The 16,184-nt window shown below is 37.3% G+C and overlaps 1 pseudogene; it reads right to left on the reverse strand.

The window, feature by feature from the left end:
• Positions 1-9,875: 9,875 nt before the first annotated feature.
• Positions 9,876-11,432, reverse strand: LOC133755393 (neuropilin and tolloid-like protein 2; annotated as a pseudogene).
• Positions 11,433-16,184: the final 4,752 nt, after the last annotated feature.

Genomic DNA, 16,184 nt, shown 5'->3' on the forward strand with positions numbered 1-16,184 from the left:
GAAGCTGTAGCAATATCTGTGATTGAGTTAGCCAAAACACAACTGGATATTTCTGGTTTCATCCAATCATATCAGGACAAAGTTGTGTGCAATTCGTATGCAATGTACTGAGAAAATCACTGTAAAAATGGTTTTGGAGAAATGCAAAGTCTTTTCGTTAGGCAAGTGCATAAAATGTCATGTATACAAACAGAAATATCATGATTCTTTGCCGCAGTTCCTCTGGCTTTCTCCCTAGAAAATACGAATGTGTAGAGCTGGTGTCTCCATGTGGAGCCAGTTAGTGTTTCGAAGTTAAAAATTAAATGTTCCTTTATAAAAAATATTCAAAATAATAAAGTCCATCGATAATATCCAGAAAACACAAACACAAATGCTTTAGCAGTATTTGGGATTGAGTTAGCCAAAACACAACTGGATATTTCTGGTTTCATCCCGTGATATCTGGACAAAGTTGTGTGGAATTCGTATAAAATGGACTGAGATAATCACAGTACAAATGGTTTTGGAGAAAAGCAAAGTCTTTTCGTTAGGCAAGTGCATAAAATGTCATCTATACAAACAGAAATATCATGTTTGTTTGCCGCAGTTCCTCTAGCTTTCTCCCTAGAAAATACACATGTGTAGAGCTGGTGTCTCCTTTGGGAAACAATTTGTGTTTCCAAGCACAAAATTAAATGTTCCCCGATAGAAAACTTTCAAAACGATGAATTCCATCGATAATATTCGGAAAACACAAACACAGAGTCTGCAGAAATATCTGGGATTGAGTAAGCAAAAACACCAGCGGATATTTCTGGTTTCATCCAATCATATCCCGACACTGTTGTGTGGAATTCGTATGTAATGGACAGAGAAAATCACAGTAAAAATGGTATTGAAGAAAAGCAACATATTTTCGTTTTTCAAGTGCATAAAATGTCATCCATACAAACAGAAATATCAAGTTTGTTTGCCGCAGTTCCTCTAGCTTTCTCCCAGGAATATACGAATCTGTAGAGCTGGAGTCTCCATTGGAACCAATTAGTGTTTCCAAGCACAAAATTAAATGCCCTTGATAAGAAACATTCACAACAATAAAGTCCATCGATAATATCTGGAAAACACAAACACAGGGACTGCCGCAATATCTTGGATTGAGTTAGCCAAAACACAAGCGGATATTTCTGGTTTCATCCATTCATATCCGCACAAAGTGGTGTGGAATTCATATGCAATGGTCCGAGAAACTCACAGTAAAAATTCATTTGGAGAAAGCAAAATCTTTTCGTTACGCATGTGCATAAATGTCATGTATACAAAGACAGATATCATGTTTGTTTGCTGCAGTTCCTCTAGCTTTCCCCTAGAAAATAGGAATGTGTAGAGCTTGTGTCTCCATGTGGAACTAATTAGTGTATCCAAGCACCACATTAAATCTTCCTTATAAAAAAATTAAAAACAATAAAGTCCATCGATAATATCAGGAAAACACAAAGAGAGTGGCTTTCGCCGTATTCGGGATTGAGTTAGCCAAAACACAACGGAATATTTCAGGTTTCATCCAGTCATATCCAGACAATGTCGTGTGGAATTCGTATGCAATGTACTGAGAAAATCACAGTAAAATTGCTTTGGAGAAAAGCAAAGTCTTTTTGTTAGGAAAGTGCATAAGTTGTCATCTATACAAAGAGAAATATAATGCGTGTTTGCCACAGTTCCTATAGGTTTCTCCCAATAAAATACGAATGTGTAGAGCTGGTGTCTCCATGTGGAACAAACTCTTGTTTCCTAGTACAAAATTAAATGTTCTCTGATAAAAAACATTCAAAACAATAAAGTCCGTCGATAATATACAGAAAACAAACACAGAGGCTGTCGCAATAACTGGGATTGTGTTAGCCAAAACACAACCGGATATCTCTGATTTCATCCAGTCATATCAGGACAAAGTTGTGTGGAATTCGTATGAAATGGACCGAGAAAATCACTGTAAATATGGTTTTGGAGAAAAGCAAAGTCTTTTCATTAGAAGAGTGCATACAATTTCATGTATACAAACAGAAATATCATGTTTGTTTGCCGCAGTTCCTCTAGCTTTCTCCCCAGAAAATACAAATGTGTAGAGCTGGTTTCTCCATGTGCAACCAATTAACGTTTCCAAGCACAAAATTAAATTTTCCCTGATAAAAAACATTCAAAACAATAAAGTCCGTCGAAAATATCCGGAAAACACAAACAGAGAGGCTGTCCCAATATATGCGATTGAGTTAGCCAAAACACAAGTGGATATTTCTGGTTTCATCCAGTCATATCCGGAGAAAGTTTTGTGGAATTTGTATGCAAAGGACCGAGGAAATCACAGTAAAAAATCATTGGGAGAAAAGCCAAATCTTTTCGTTAAGCAAGTGCATAAAATATCATCTATACAAACAGAATTATCATGTTTGTTTGCCGCTGTTCCTCTAGCTTTCTCCCTAGAAAATAGGAATGTGTAGAGCTGGTGTCTCCATGTGGAACCAATTAGAGTCCCCAAGCACAAAATTCAATGTTTTCTAATAAAATACATTCAAAACAATAAAGTCCATCGATAATATCCGGAAAACTAAAACACAGAGGCTGCGGAAATATCTTGGATTGAGTTAGCCAAAACACAAGCAGATCTCTCGTTTCATCCAGTCATATCCGGACAAAGTTGTGTGGAATTTGTATGCAATGGACCGAGAAAATCACAGTAAAAATTGTTTTGGAGGAAAGCAAAATCCTTTTTTAGGCAAGTGCATAAAATGTCATCTATACAAACAGAAATATCATGTTTGTTTTCCGCAGTTCCTCTACCTTTCTCCCAAGAAAATTCGATTGTGTAGAGCTGGTGTCTCCATGTGGAACTAATTATCATTACCAAGTGAAAGGTTTAAGATGGAGCTGCTCTAGACAGGTTTTAAGATGAAGTTGCTTAAATTAACCGCACATTGTTCTGCTTCTGTACAAATTGGCTAATAAGCTTGCAAGAAATGTGACTGCTTTTATAAGATGGCTGAGCTTGCAATATGTAACCGTTTTTAGGAACTATAAAAGCAGAAGTTAACAGAAAATTTACCCAACCTATATCCTGTTACCAAGTTTCCACACACCCCCGCCCTGTCAGTAACATCCTGTTATCCCACATACCAGGGTTTATGACCCCTGCCCTTGCTTGCCTAATCTAAAGAGAAAACCGCAAGGCACGTACAGCATGTAACTTCTCCCTGTATCCTGTGATCATTTAAGTTACCCAATGAAATTGTAACACAGTTTGGAAATATGCTAATGTTGTGGTTTTAAGCCTTAAATACTCTGTGAAATTGATGATCGGGGCCGCTCTCTCTGCACTGCACTAGAGGGTGCTGCTGAGACGGCCCATTTGCAAATGAAATAAACTTCCCTCTTGCTCTTTGCATCGATTGGTGTGGAGCTCGTGTATCTGGGGTCGGTCAATTCGTGGGACACCTGCTCCGGGGGTCCTACACAAGCACAAAATTAAATGTCCCTTGATAAAAAACATTCAAAACAATAAAGTCCGTTGATAATATCCAGAAAACACAAACACAGATGCTGTAGCAATATCTAGGATTGAGTTAGCCAAAACACAACCGGATATTTCTGTTTTCTTCCAGTCATATTGGGACAAAGTGGTGTGCCATTGATATGCAATAGACATAATCACAGTAAAAATAGTTTTGGAGAAAAGCAAAGTCTTTTCGTTAGGCAAGTGCATAAAATGTCATCTATACAAATAGAAATATCATTTTGGTTTGCAGAAGTTCCTCTAGCATTCTCACTAGAAAATAAGAATGTGCAGAGCTGGTGTCTCCATGTGGAACCAATTAGCATTTCCAAGCACAAAATTAAATGTTCCCTGATAAAAAATTCAAAACAATAAAGTCCATCCATAATATCCAGAAAACACAAACACAGAGGCTGTCGCAATATCTGGGATTGAGTTAGGCAAAACACAACTGTATATTTCTGGTTTCATCCAGTCATATGCGGACTAAATTTTGTGGAATTTGTATGAAACGGACTGAGAAAATCATAGTAAACATGGTTTTGGACATATGCAAAGTCTTTTTGTTAGGCAGGTGCATAAAATGTCATCTATACAAACAGAAATATCATGTTTGTTTGCCGCAGTTCCTCTAGGTTTCTCCCTAGAAAATACGAATGAGTAGAACTTTTGGCTACAAGTGGAACCAATTAGTGTTTCCAAGCAAAAAAAGAAATGTTCCCTGATAAAATACATTCAAAATAATAAAGTCCATCGATAATATCCGGAAAACACACACACACAGAAGTTGTCGCAATATCTGGGATTGCGTTAGCCAAAACACAAGTGGGTATTTCTGGTTTCATCCAGCCTTATCCGGACAAAGTGGTGTGTCATTCGTATGCAATGGATCAAGAAAATCACAGTGAATATGGTACTGGAGAAAGAAAAGTCTTTTCGTAAGCCAAGTGCATGAAATGTCATCTATACAAACAGAAATACCATGTTTGTTTGCCACAGTTCCTCTAGCTTTCTCCCTCGAAAATATGAATGTGTACAGCTGGTGTCTCCATGTGGAACCAATTAGTGTTTCCAAGCACAAAATTAAATATTCATTAATAAAAAACATTCAAAACAATAAAGTCCGTCGAAAATATCAAGTAAACTCAAAGAGAGTGGCTTTCGCAGCATTTGGGATTGAGTTAGCCAAAACACAACCGGATATTTCTGGTTTCATCCAGTCATATCTTTACAAAGTGGTGTGGCATTTGTAGGCAATTGATCGAGAAAATCACAATAAAAATGGTTTTAGAGAAAAGCAAACTCTTTTCGTTAGGCACGTGCATGAAATGTCATCTATACAAACAGAAATATCATGTTTGTTTGCCGCAGTTCCTCTAGCTTTCTCCCAGGAAAATACGAATGTGTAGAGCTGGTGTCTCCATTTGGAACCAATTAGTGTTCCCTAGCACAAAATTAAATGTTCCCTGATTAAAAAAAAACCTTTCAAAACAATAAGGCCCGTCGATAATATCAGAGAAATGCAAGAAGATAAGCTTTTGAGTATTTGGGATTGAGTAAGCCAAAACACAAACGGATATTTCTGGTTTCATCCAGTCATATCTGGGCAAAGTGTTGTGGCATTCGTATGCAATGGATTGAGAAAATCACAGTTAAAATTCTTTTGGAGCAAAGCAAAGTCTTTTCGTTAGGGAAGTGCATGAAATGTCATCCATACAAACAGAAATATCATCTTTCTTTGCCGCAGTTCCTCTAGCTTTCTCCCTAGAAAATACAAATGCGTGGAGCTGGTGTCTCCATGTGGAACCCAATAGTGTTTCCAAGAACAAAATTAAATATTCCCTGATAAAAAACATTCAAAACAATAAATCCATCGATAATATCAGGGAAACACAAACACAGAGGCTGCAGCAATCTGGGATTGAGTTAGCCAGAACACAACCGGATATTTCAGGTTTCATCCAGTCATATCCGGACAAAATGGTGTGGCATTCGTAGGCAATGGACCGAGAAAATTTCAGTAAAAATGGTTTTGGAGAAAATCAAAGTCTTTTCGTTAGGCAAGTGCATGAAATGTCATCTATACAAACAGAAATATCATGATTGTTTGCTGCAGTTCCTTTAGCTTACTCCCTAGAAATTATGAATCTGTAGAGCTCGTGTCTCCATGTGGAACCAATGAGTGTTTCCAAGCACAAAATTAAATGTTCCCTGATAAAAAAACATTCAAAACAATAGAGTCCATCTATAATATCCGGAAAACACAAACACAGTGGCTGTAGCAATATCTGGGATTGAGTTAGCCAAAACGCAACCGGATATCTCTGGTTTTCCAGTCATATCCGGACAAAGTAGTGTGGAATTCATATGCAATGGACAGAGAAAATCACAGTAAATATTCTTTTAGAGAAAAGCAAAGTCTTTTCGTTAGGAAAGTGCATAAAATGACATCTATACAAACAAATATATCATGTTTGTTTGTTTGTTGCAGTTCCTCTAGCTTTCTCCCCAGAAAATACGAATGTGTAGAGCTGGTGTCTCCATGTGGAACCAATTAGTGTTTCCAAGCAGAAAATTAAATGTTCCCTGATAAAAAACATTCAACACAATAAAGTCCATCTATAATATCAGGAAAACAAACACAGAGTCTACAGCAATACTTGGGATTGATTTCAGCAAAACACAACAGGATATTTCTTGTTTCCTCCAGTCATATCTGGACAAAGTTTGGTGGAAATCGTATGCAATGGACCAAGAAAATCACAGTACAAATTCTTTTGGAGAAAAGCAATATCTTTTCATTATACCAGTGCATAAAATATCACGTCTACAAAGAGAAATATCAAGTTTGTTTGCGACAGTTCCTCTAGCTTTCTCCCTAGAAAATACGAATGTGTAGAGCTGGTGTCTCCATGTGGAACCAATTAGTGTTTCTTTTTTTTTATTGTTAACAAACAGTGTTTATTAAGAATTCACAATAATTGTCCTATAGAACTTGCATGTGCCAAGGAATCATGGCAGCAAAACTATAGAATAACATGGTGTCACATATATAAAGAAAAAGGGTGAAATATAATGCTCTGGGGAAAAAAACCCATTATAGAATAAATTACATTTTAAATCAGAATGACAAGCTTAAATGGAACATCTGGATTGTTGAGAGCTACTTGACTTTTAAAACTTACAGTCAGCAAAAGCAGGGTGACAGCCTAAAACCAAGGAAAAAGCACTCGGGCAGGACTTCTGAGACATGGTACTCACTTGGATTCTTTGGGTTCCAATCTTCTCAACCCTTTTAAAGTTGCACCAGATTATCTTTCTTGGATCTTTAGAAACACTCAAAAGTCAAACGTTCTTCTGGGTCTCGAGTGTGATTCAAGGTGTATTTTTACTACGTTCAATAGAACAGATACCACCTTGCACTGACAGCATTGTCTCCTTTGAGAATGACTCCTGGAACTGCAGCGAGGCTTTCTCCAGCCTGTCTCACCAGTTGACACAATCCTGAAGCAAACATGCATCCTCCTCATCAGACACAAAAATGTTCAGAGGCATGTAAGGGAGTTCTTTTAATGCTGAATAATTATATGAAATGACACTGACAGATGAGCTGTTAAATCAAAGGAGCCTTTTAAATCTGTGAAAAACTTTGTTGAAATTTTATTCTACCTCCTTCCATGAATAAAGGATTATCTCAGTATATCCCCACATACTTCAGATGTTGCAAAATGTTACATTTTGAGTTAAATTTGGGATGGAAGATGATGACAATATCATGGAAGTGAATTCAACCCTGTCCCTGAATTGAAATTATTTACCTCTTCCAGATTTGCATTTTGTTAATGAGTCTTCAGAAAGTTCATGAAAAATGTGTTATAAAAAACTGTGCATGGGTTTAAAAACTTTCTGCACCAAAATACACTTGTCTTTGGATTTCATTTTGCCACAAACTTTCTGAAGTATCCTTGTGCTTACCACTGGGGTCGTGTAAGAGGTTGTAACTTCAACAAGATGGCTACATTTCATGTCTTCCATTACTAAAATTTATGGCTTTCTCTTTAAACAATCTGTAAAGTAGTCCCACTAAACTCAGAGATGCAAGATTATATCTGCAGCAGTCAGATTCTGGCAGTAACTCCTGAAATTTGATAGCTCTGTTCTCTTTCCCTAGACCCCACAGCAAGTGTGGCTAAGAAACAACGGAGACCTAACACCCATCCGTGGCTCCATGGAGTCAAAACCCATGGCAGTCTAGGGCTGGCTTAGCTGGTCATCGTCTAGTCCTTTACTTCTTTTCCTGCAAACAGATGTATCAGAAACCAACACTCCCAAACTAAGCTGTGCCTTCACTGGGTTAAGATTTACCTTTATGTCCGAATTCTGCTTCTTTTTAAAATTCTGAGGCCATGCTGTCCTGTATAAAGAGCATTATGCCTTAGAGAAAAGTAGCCTTTGCTGCCAAGTCTGGGTTTTCTATGGTAAAAAGGAGAAACTGACAGAAAATTTAGAACCAAATTTACTATCCAAATTTCCCTTGGGAAACCATGTATTTCTGTGCTATCTGAATGTTAAAGTGTCTTCTTTAAAGGCTCTGTGTTTTTGTAGGCTTTTTCAAGCCCTTTTAAAGAAAGCAGAATACAAACTGAGAAATAAAAATATGGTGACAAGTGACTATAGATAATGTAGTTAAGCATACTGCATTATTTTCTACTATAACCTATAGGTTATGATGGGTCTAACAGCTTTTATGGATATAATTTTACATACAAAATAAGCTAATTTCTCTTTCATTACTTTGAGGAATGAGAACACAGTTGTATTATTTACTATGCAGTTCCAATGCTGCCTCATATAAGTAATCTATAAAAGTGTCTATTCAGCATAGTTACTGAAAAAAACTCAACTATCCAATGTCTCTTGTATTAGTTCTTTGAAAAATATTACTTTGCCTTTCCAAATTGTATTTTTAAAACAGGAAATTAAATCATACATGCACCATGTGTAGATTCCTCATCTCCTGGATATTTACTTTTTTAAAAATAAAACATGTGACAAAAGAAACACATTCTGAGGCAGTATTTGTGTATATATTTAAGGTCACAGTTTTCACTAATCTAAGAGAACATATCTATATAATATTAAAAATGAAATCTAGTGAAACCCCAACTTCTCATTTGAGAATTTACTATAAAAATATTAAAATGATAATTTCTCTTTTAAATGGTACTCGTATCTGTTATAATTTGGCAAATGGATTCCTTTCCATACACATTTTTAGATCCAAAATATACATGACTGAAGGACCATGTAACAATGTATGTGATCTGTGTAGTGACATGAAGCAATAAATATCACACAGTAAAGAATTTATCACAAACTAAATATAGTAACAAAAGAAAAAGCTTATGTACACATTACCAAGTTCTTTACAACAAATTATAGTGCATGGTTCTATCGCAGCATATTTGTACACAAAGCTTCTAATGGGAACACTGAACAAAATCTTTAGTGTAGATCTTTAATTTTGATTTAATAAAGTTTGTCCAGTATCAAATAATATCAAAAGTCTAAAAAAACAATGAGTTTTTATATCATGTTTATAAATTATTGTTTTATATACCATAAAAAACATAAGGTCAAAAGTGCAGTTTAAAAAAAAGGGGAAGTTGTTATTTTTGCTAAAAGCTAGAAAAATGTACTGTCCCATGTAAGAGGTGATCTAAAAGCTTACAGTTGCTTAGGAATTTCCCTGTAACTCATAAAACTTGGTTCTCATTTGTTATAAGATAAACCAACACAGAGCGTTAAGTAATCTTTCATAAAAATAAGAATCAATGCATATGTAACTACAGGCCTCCCCCAAAGTGAATTCACTCTGTGTATTAGAATGAATGCGCCATCAATCAATGTGACCAAATTTGGGAAACTCCAAAGGCTAACCAGAAGTTATCTTCCTCAAATTCTTAGTCATAACTGGTAATGGTAATGGTATATACCCAGGGTTATGAAATCTTCTGGTGTAACTAACACAAAATATGATTTAAAGGTGATAAATCACATCATCTACTGCTTCTCACAGAAAATAAGGACTAAGCATCCAGTAACAAAAAGGCAGAAGTAGAGAAATTAGTCAAGAAACAGATGGATGAAACACAACTCTGGGTCTTAATTGGTAACTAGCTGTTTTCGACACATTTACAGAACCAAGGCCTATGCTGAAGTATGTGGTACATGAACCACTTATTTTTAAATAAGAAACTCAAAGCGTAAAATTGTAGGTTCATAAAACAATCAAGGTTAGAGAAAAAATATGTAAAAGAAATCTTATTTTTAAGTTTATTGCGGGACCAAAATATTGACAGAGCGGTTATCAGTCAAGAGCAGTATGTCTTTTGCTAAAACTAGGAGGCAGCCTGAGCCTGGCTCAACACAACCACTCCCCCCTTCAAGTGCCATCTCACCAGTGGTGCTTGGTTTATATGACACCAAGCATCAGCATATTACTTTTTCCACTGCATACAATAAGCTCCTTTGTTGATTTAACATGTATAGACTGCCTGAGATAATAAAGATGTCATCATTACAACAGGTTAATAGCAGATGAAGGTCATCCTTAGTTTTGACAGGGGAAGGGGTTGGCTGCCAGAAATAGCATGGGTATTGTATAGGCTGTATACTCATGTAGTTAGTAACCCACGTGTCACCTTGAGTGGAATATTAAAAGTCAATGGATATGGATGCTTGTGCAGAATCTTCTCGTCCCCTGACATAAATTTCACAGGGAATCTCCTCCATCACTCTATCTTCTAGGGCCTGTTCAGGGCACTCATGTGCCTGTTTGAAAGTGTAGCTACTTTTTTTGAAGATGCTATTAAATGTTTTCATTGGCTGTGGTTGTGCAAAATCATTTCGGAAAGGAAGTTCCATGGAGCTGAGGTTGGTCCTGCTTTGTTTGACACTGGATGCCTGCGATCCACAGTGATGGTCGTGGATGCAGTGGGAGGCAGTGGAGGAGTGCCGCATCTTCTGCTAGCTGTCTAGCTCTTCTGACAAGTCTGCCAGGTCTGCAGAAATTTCTTTGTCCCTTAGTGAGAACAGTTCATAATGGGGAGGATCAAACACTTCCTGGAACCCTGTTTTATTAAAAGCAGTTTTGCAAGTCATGACCTTTTTTCGAGGCTGCTTCACTTGTACTAAAATAGAAATAATGAGAAGGACCAAGACAATCCCTGATGTAATGCCAATAATTGTTCCATGGGTTTTAGTGATTTATTCAAATACTCCTGCTTTTTTCTTTTCTTAGCTTTTGGAGTAGCCTTAATTGTCCATATGCAATCAACTGCTTGGCCAGGTTTTGTTTTTTCTTCTTGTTCTACCTGACTAGAACGTACTATTCCATCAGCTCCCGAGAGCTCAAACTGGCAATCTGGAATAAATGAATATTTTGTTCGAAATCCAAGTCCTTCAAGTTCTTCATCAGAACTAAACTTAATCCACATGAATCTCCCTGTTGATCTAATTAATGGAGGGCTTTTCATGCCACAGTAACGATCTATAAGAGGAGAGAAACCAAACGGCCCATCTCAAATTTCCAAGTGATCAAATCGACACTCAAATGATGGTTCTACATAATAACGTTCATCAAAGGTTAATTCTATTCTTTGACGTGGAGCAGCTTCCAAAATGTAGATACACTCCTTGTTTGGTGGGTATGAATCAGGATAATTTGGTGAAGCAAAATGACCTCCATTGCTGGTTCGAACCCAAATGCCACATTGGGTTGCAGGAACGTGCTTGATTCCAATATTTTGTCCATCTGGGTCTTTTGGGCCACAGCAATCCCTTCCACTACAAGTATTGTTATTAAGAACACTTTGAGAACCGAGCAGAGCTGCTCCAGGGCCATGTTCCCGAGCGGCCCGGCGCTTCACAAAGGGACTGAGGCGGCGGCGCTCACGGCCCTGAGTGGCGGCGGCTGCAGCCCCGCTCCACGCCCATCGATGGCCAGCAGGCTGCCTCCCGTCCCCGAGGGGCAGCACTCAGATGCGGTGGCCCACCATGCCCTAGCCCCTCGGTGGGGTCCTGCATCGTTCCTATCCCCCCTTGGTCGCCGCCTCCGACTGCACAGCATCCCATTCCATCCACCGCACCAGAGCTGAGGCGCGCTGAAGCGAAAGCATGGGACCAGGCTGGAGCAGCTCCGCCCGCGACCTTGGCACCAGCTCCGCTGCCAATTAGTGTTTCTTAGCACAAATTTAAATGTTCCCTGATAAAACACATTCAAAACAATAAAGTCCATCGATAATATCTGGAAAACACAAACACAGAGGCTGTCACAATATCTGCGATTGAGTCAGCCAAACACAACCGGATATTTCTGGTTTCATCCAGTCATATCCGGACAAAGTGGTGTGGAAATCATATGCAATGGACCGAGAAAATCACAGTAAAAATGGTTTTGGACATAAGCAAAGTCTTTTCATTAGGCAAGTCCATAAAATGTCATGTATACAAACAGAAATATCATGTTTGTTTGCCGCAGTTCCTCTAGCTTTCTCCCTAAATATACGAATCTGTAGAGCTGGTATCTCCTTATGGAACCAATTAGTGTTTCCAAGCACAAAATTAAATGTTCCCTGAAAAAAAAAAGATTCAAAACAATAAAGTCCGTCGATAATATCCGGAAAACACAAACACAGAGGCTGTCACAATATCTGGGATTGAGTTAGCAAAAACACTAGCGGATATTTCTGGATTCATCCAGTCATATCCCGAAGAAGTTGTGTGCAATTCATACGCAATGGACCGAGAAAATCACAGTAAAAATTCTTTTGCAGAAAATCAAAATCTTTTATTAGGCTAGTGCATAAAATGTCATGTAAACAGAGAGAAATATCATATTTGTTTGCTGCAGTTCTTTTAGCTTTCTCCCTAGCAAATACGAATGTGTAGGGCTGGTGTCTCCATGTGGAACAAATTAGTGTTTCCAAGCACAAAATTAAATGTTCCCTTATAAAAAACATTCAACACAATAAAGTCCATCGATAATATCAGGAAAACAAACACAGAGGCTGCAGCAATATTTGGAATTGAGTTCAGCAAAACACAACAGGGTATTTCTTGTTTCCTCCAGTCATATCCGGACAAAGTTTGCTGGAAATCGTATGCAATGGACCGAGAAAATCACAGTACAAATTCTTTTGGAGAAAAGCAAAATCTTTTCGTTATGCAAGTGCATAAAATGTCATGTATACAAAGAGAAATATCATGTTTGTTTGCGACAGTTCCTCTAGCTTTCACCGTAGAAAATACGAATGTGTAGAGCTGGTGTCTCCATGTGGAACCAATTAGTGTTTCCAAGCACAAAATTAAATATTCCCTGATAAAAACCATTCAAAACAATTAAGTCCATCGATAATATCCGGAAAACACAAACACAGAGGCTGTAGCAATATCTGGGATTGAGTTAGCCAAAACACAAGCGGATATTTCTGGTTTCATCCAGTCATGTCCGGACAAAGTTGTATGGAATTCCTATGCAATGGACCGAGAAAATCGCAGTAAAAATGGTTTTGGAGAAAAGCAACGTCTTTTCTTAGGCAAGTGCATAAAATGTCATCTATACAACATAAATATCATGTTTGTTTGCTGCAGTTCTTCCAGCTTTCTCCCTAGAAAATACGAATGTGTAGAGCTGGTGTCTCCATGTGGAACCAATTAGTGTTTCCAAGTACAAAATTAAATGTTCCCTGATAAGAAACATTAAAAACAATAAAATCCATCGACAATATCCGGAAAACACAAACACAGAGGCTGTAGCAATATCTGGGGTTGAGGTAGCCAAAACACAACCGGATATTTCTGGTTCCATCCAGTCATATCCGGACAAAGTTGTGTGGAAGTCGTATGAAATAGACGGAGAAAATCACAATAAAAATGATTTTGGAGAAAAACAAAGTTTTTCCTTAGACAAGTGCATAAAATATCTTATATACAAACAGAAATATCATGTTTCTTTGCCGCAGTTCCTCTAGCTTTCTCCCTAGAAAATACGAAAGTGTAGAGCTGGGTCTCCATGTGGAACAATTAGTTTTCCCAAGCACAAAATTAAATGTTCCTTGATAAAAAACATTAAAAAAATAATGTCTGTAGATAATATCTGGAAAAAACAAACACAGAGGCTGTAGCAATATCTGGGAATGTGTTAGCAAAAACACAACTGGATATTTCTGGATTCATCCACTCATTTCCATACAAAGTTGTGTGGAATTCGAAGGCAATGGACTGAGAAAATCACTGTAAAAATTTCTTTTGGAGTGAAGCAAAATCCTTTCGTTAGCCAAGTGCAGAAAATGTCATCTATACAAACAGAAATATCATGTTTGTTTGCCATAGTTCCTCTAGCTTTCTCCCCAGAAAATACGAATGTGTAGAGCTGGTGTCTCCATGTGGAACCAATTAGGGCTTCCAAGCACAAAATTAAATATTCCCTGATAAAAAAAGCATTCAAAACAATAAAGTCCATCGATAATATCTGGAAAAAGTCAAAAACAGAGGCTGTAGCAATATCTGGGATTGTGTTATCCAAAACACAACCGGATATTTCTGGTTTCATTCAGTCATATCTGGACAAAGGGGTGTGGAAATCGGATGCAATGGACCGAGAAGACAACAGTAAAAATTAATTAGGGAAAAGCAAAATATTTCGTTAAGCAAGTGCATAAAATGTCATGTATACAGAGAGAAATATCATGTTTGTTTGCCGCAGTTCCTCTAGCTTTCTCCCTATAAATACAAAAGTGTAGACCTGGTGTCTCCCTGTGGAACCAGTTAGTATTTCCTATACAAAATAAAATGTTCCTTGAAAAAAACATTCAAAAAAATAAAGTCCATCGATAATATCCGGAAAACACAAACACCGAGGCTGTCGCAATATCTGGGATTGAGTTAGCCAAAACACAAGCATATATTTCTGGATTCATCCAGTCATATCTGGACAAAGTTGTGTGTAATTCCTATGCAATGGACCAAGAAAATCACTTTAAAAATTCTTTTGGAGAAAAGCAGTCTTTTCGTTAGGCAAGTGCATAAAAAGTCATGTATAAAAAGAGAAATATCATGTTTGTTTACAGGATTTCCTCTAGCTTTCTCCCTAGATAATACGAATGTGCAGATATGGTGTTTCCATGTGGAACCAATTAGTGTTTCCAAGCACAAAATTAAATATTCCCTGATAAAAAAAACATGAAAAACAATAAAGTCCATCGATAATATCTGGAAAAAACAAACACATAGGCTGTAGCTATATCTGGAAATGACTTAGCCAAAACAAAACTGGGTATTTCTGGATTCATCCACTCATTTCCGGACAAAGTTGTGTGGAATTCATATGCAATGGACCGAGAAAATCACAGTAAAAATTCTTTTGGAGTGAAGCAAAATCCTTTTGTAAGGCAACTGCATAAAATGTCATCTATACAAGCATAAATATCATGTTTGTTTGCCACAGTTCCTCTAGCTTTCTCCCCAGAAAATACGAATGTGTAGAGCTGGTGTCTCCATGTAGAAGAAATAGTGTTTCCAAGCACAAAATTAAATGTTTCCTGATAAAAAATCATTCAAAACAATAAAGTCAATCGATAATATCCGGAAAAAGAAAAAAACAGAGGCTGTAGCAATACCTGGGATTGAGTTAGCAAAAACACAACCGGAAATTTCTGCTTTCATCCAGTCATATCCGGACAAAGCGGTGTGGAAATCGGATGTAATGGACTGAAAAAAATCACAGTAAAAATTCTTTTGGGGAAAAGCAAAATCTTTTCGTTAGGCACGTGCATAAAATATCATCTATACAGAGAGAAATATCATGTTTGTTTGCCACAGTTCCTCTAGCTTTCTCCCCAGAAAATATGAATGTGTGGAATTGGTGTCTCAGTGTGGAACCAATTAGCATTTCCAAGAAGAAAATTAAATGTTCCCTGATATTAAACATTCAAAACAATAAATCCGTCGATTATATCTGGAAAACACAAACATTGAGGTGTCTTAATATTGGGATTGAGTTAACCAAAACACAAGCGGATATTTCTGGTTTCATCCAGCCATATCCAGACAAAGTGGTGTGGAATTCGTATTCAATGGACCAAGAAAATCACAGTAAAAATGATAATGGAGAAAAGCAACATCTGTTCATAAGGAAAGTGCACAAAATGTCATCCATACAAACAGAAATATGTTTGTTTACCTCAGTTCCTCTAGCTTTCTCCCTAGAAAATACGAATATGTAGAGCTGGTGTCTCCATCTGGAAAATTAGAGTTTGCAAGCACATAATTAAATGTTCCCTGATAAAAAACATTCAAAACAATAATGTCCGTCGATAATATCCGGAAAACACAAACACAGGGGCTGTAGCAATATCTGGGATTGAGTTAGCCAAAACACACCCGGATACTTCTGGATTCAACCAGTCATATGCGGACAAAGTTGTGTGGAATTCGTATGCAATGGACTGTGAAAATCACAGCAAAATTCTTTTGGAGTAAAGCAAACTATTTTTGTTATGCAAGTGCATAAAATGTCATCTATACAAGCAGAAATATCATGTTTGTTTGCCACAATTCCTCTAGTTTTCACCCCAGAAAATAGGAATATGTAGAG

The sequence above is a fragment of the Lepus europaeus genome, unplaced genomic scaffold (assembly GCF_033115175.1).
Source record: "Lepus europaeus isolate LE1 unplaced genomic scaffold, mLepTim1.pri SCAFFOLD_43, whole genome shotgun sequence".
In the NCBI taxonomy this organism is placed as follows: domain Eukaryota; kingdom Metazoa; phylum Chordata; class Mammalia; order Lagomorpha; family Leporidae; genus Lepus; species Lepus europaeus.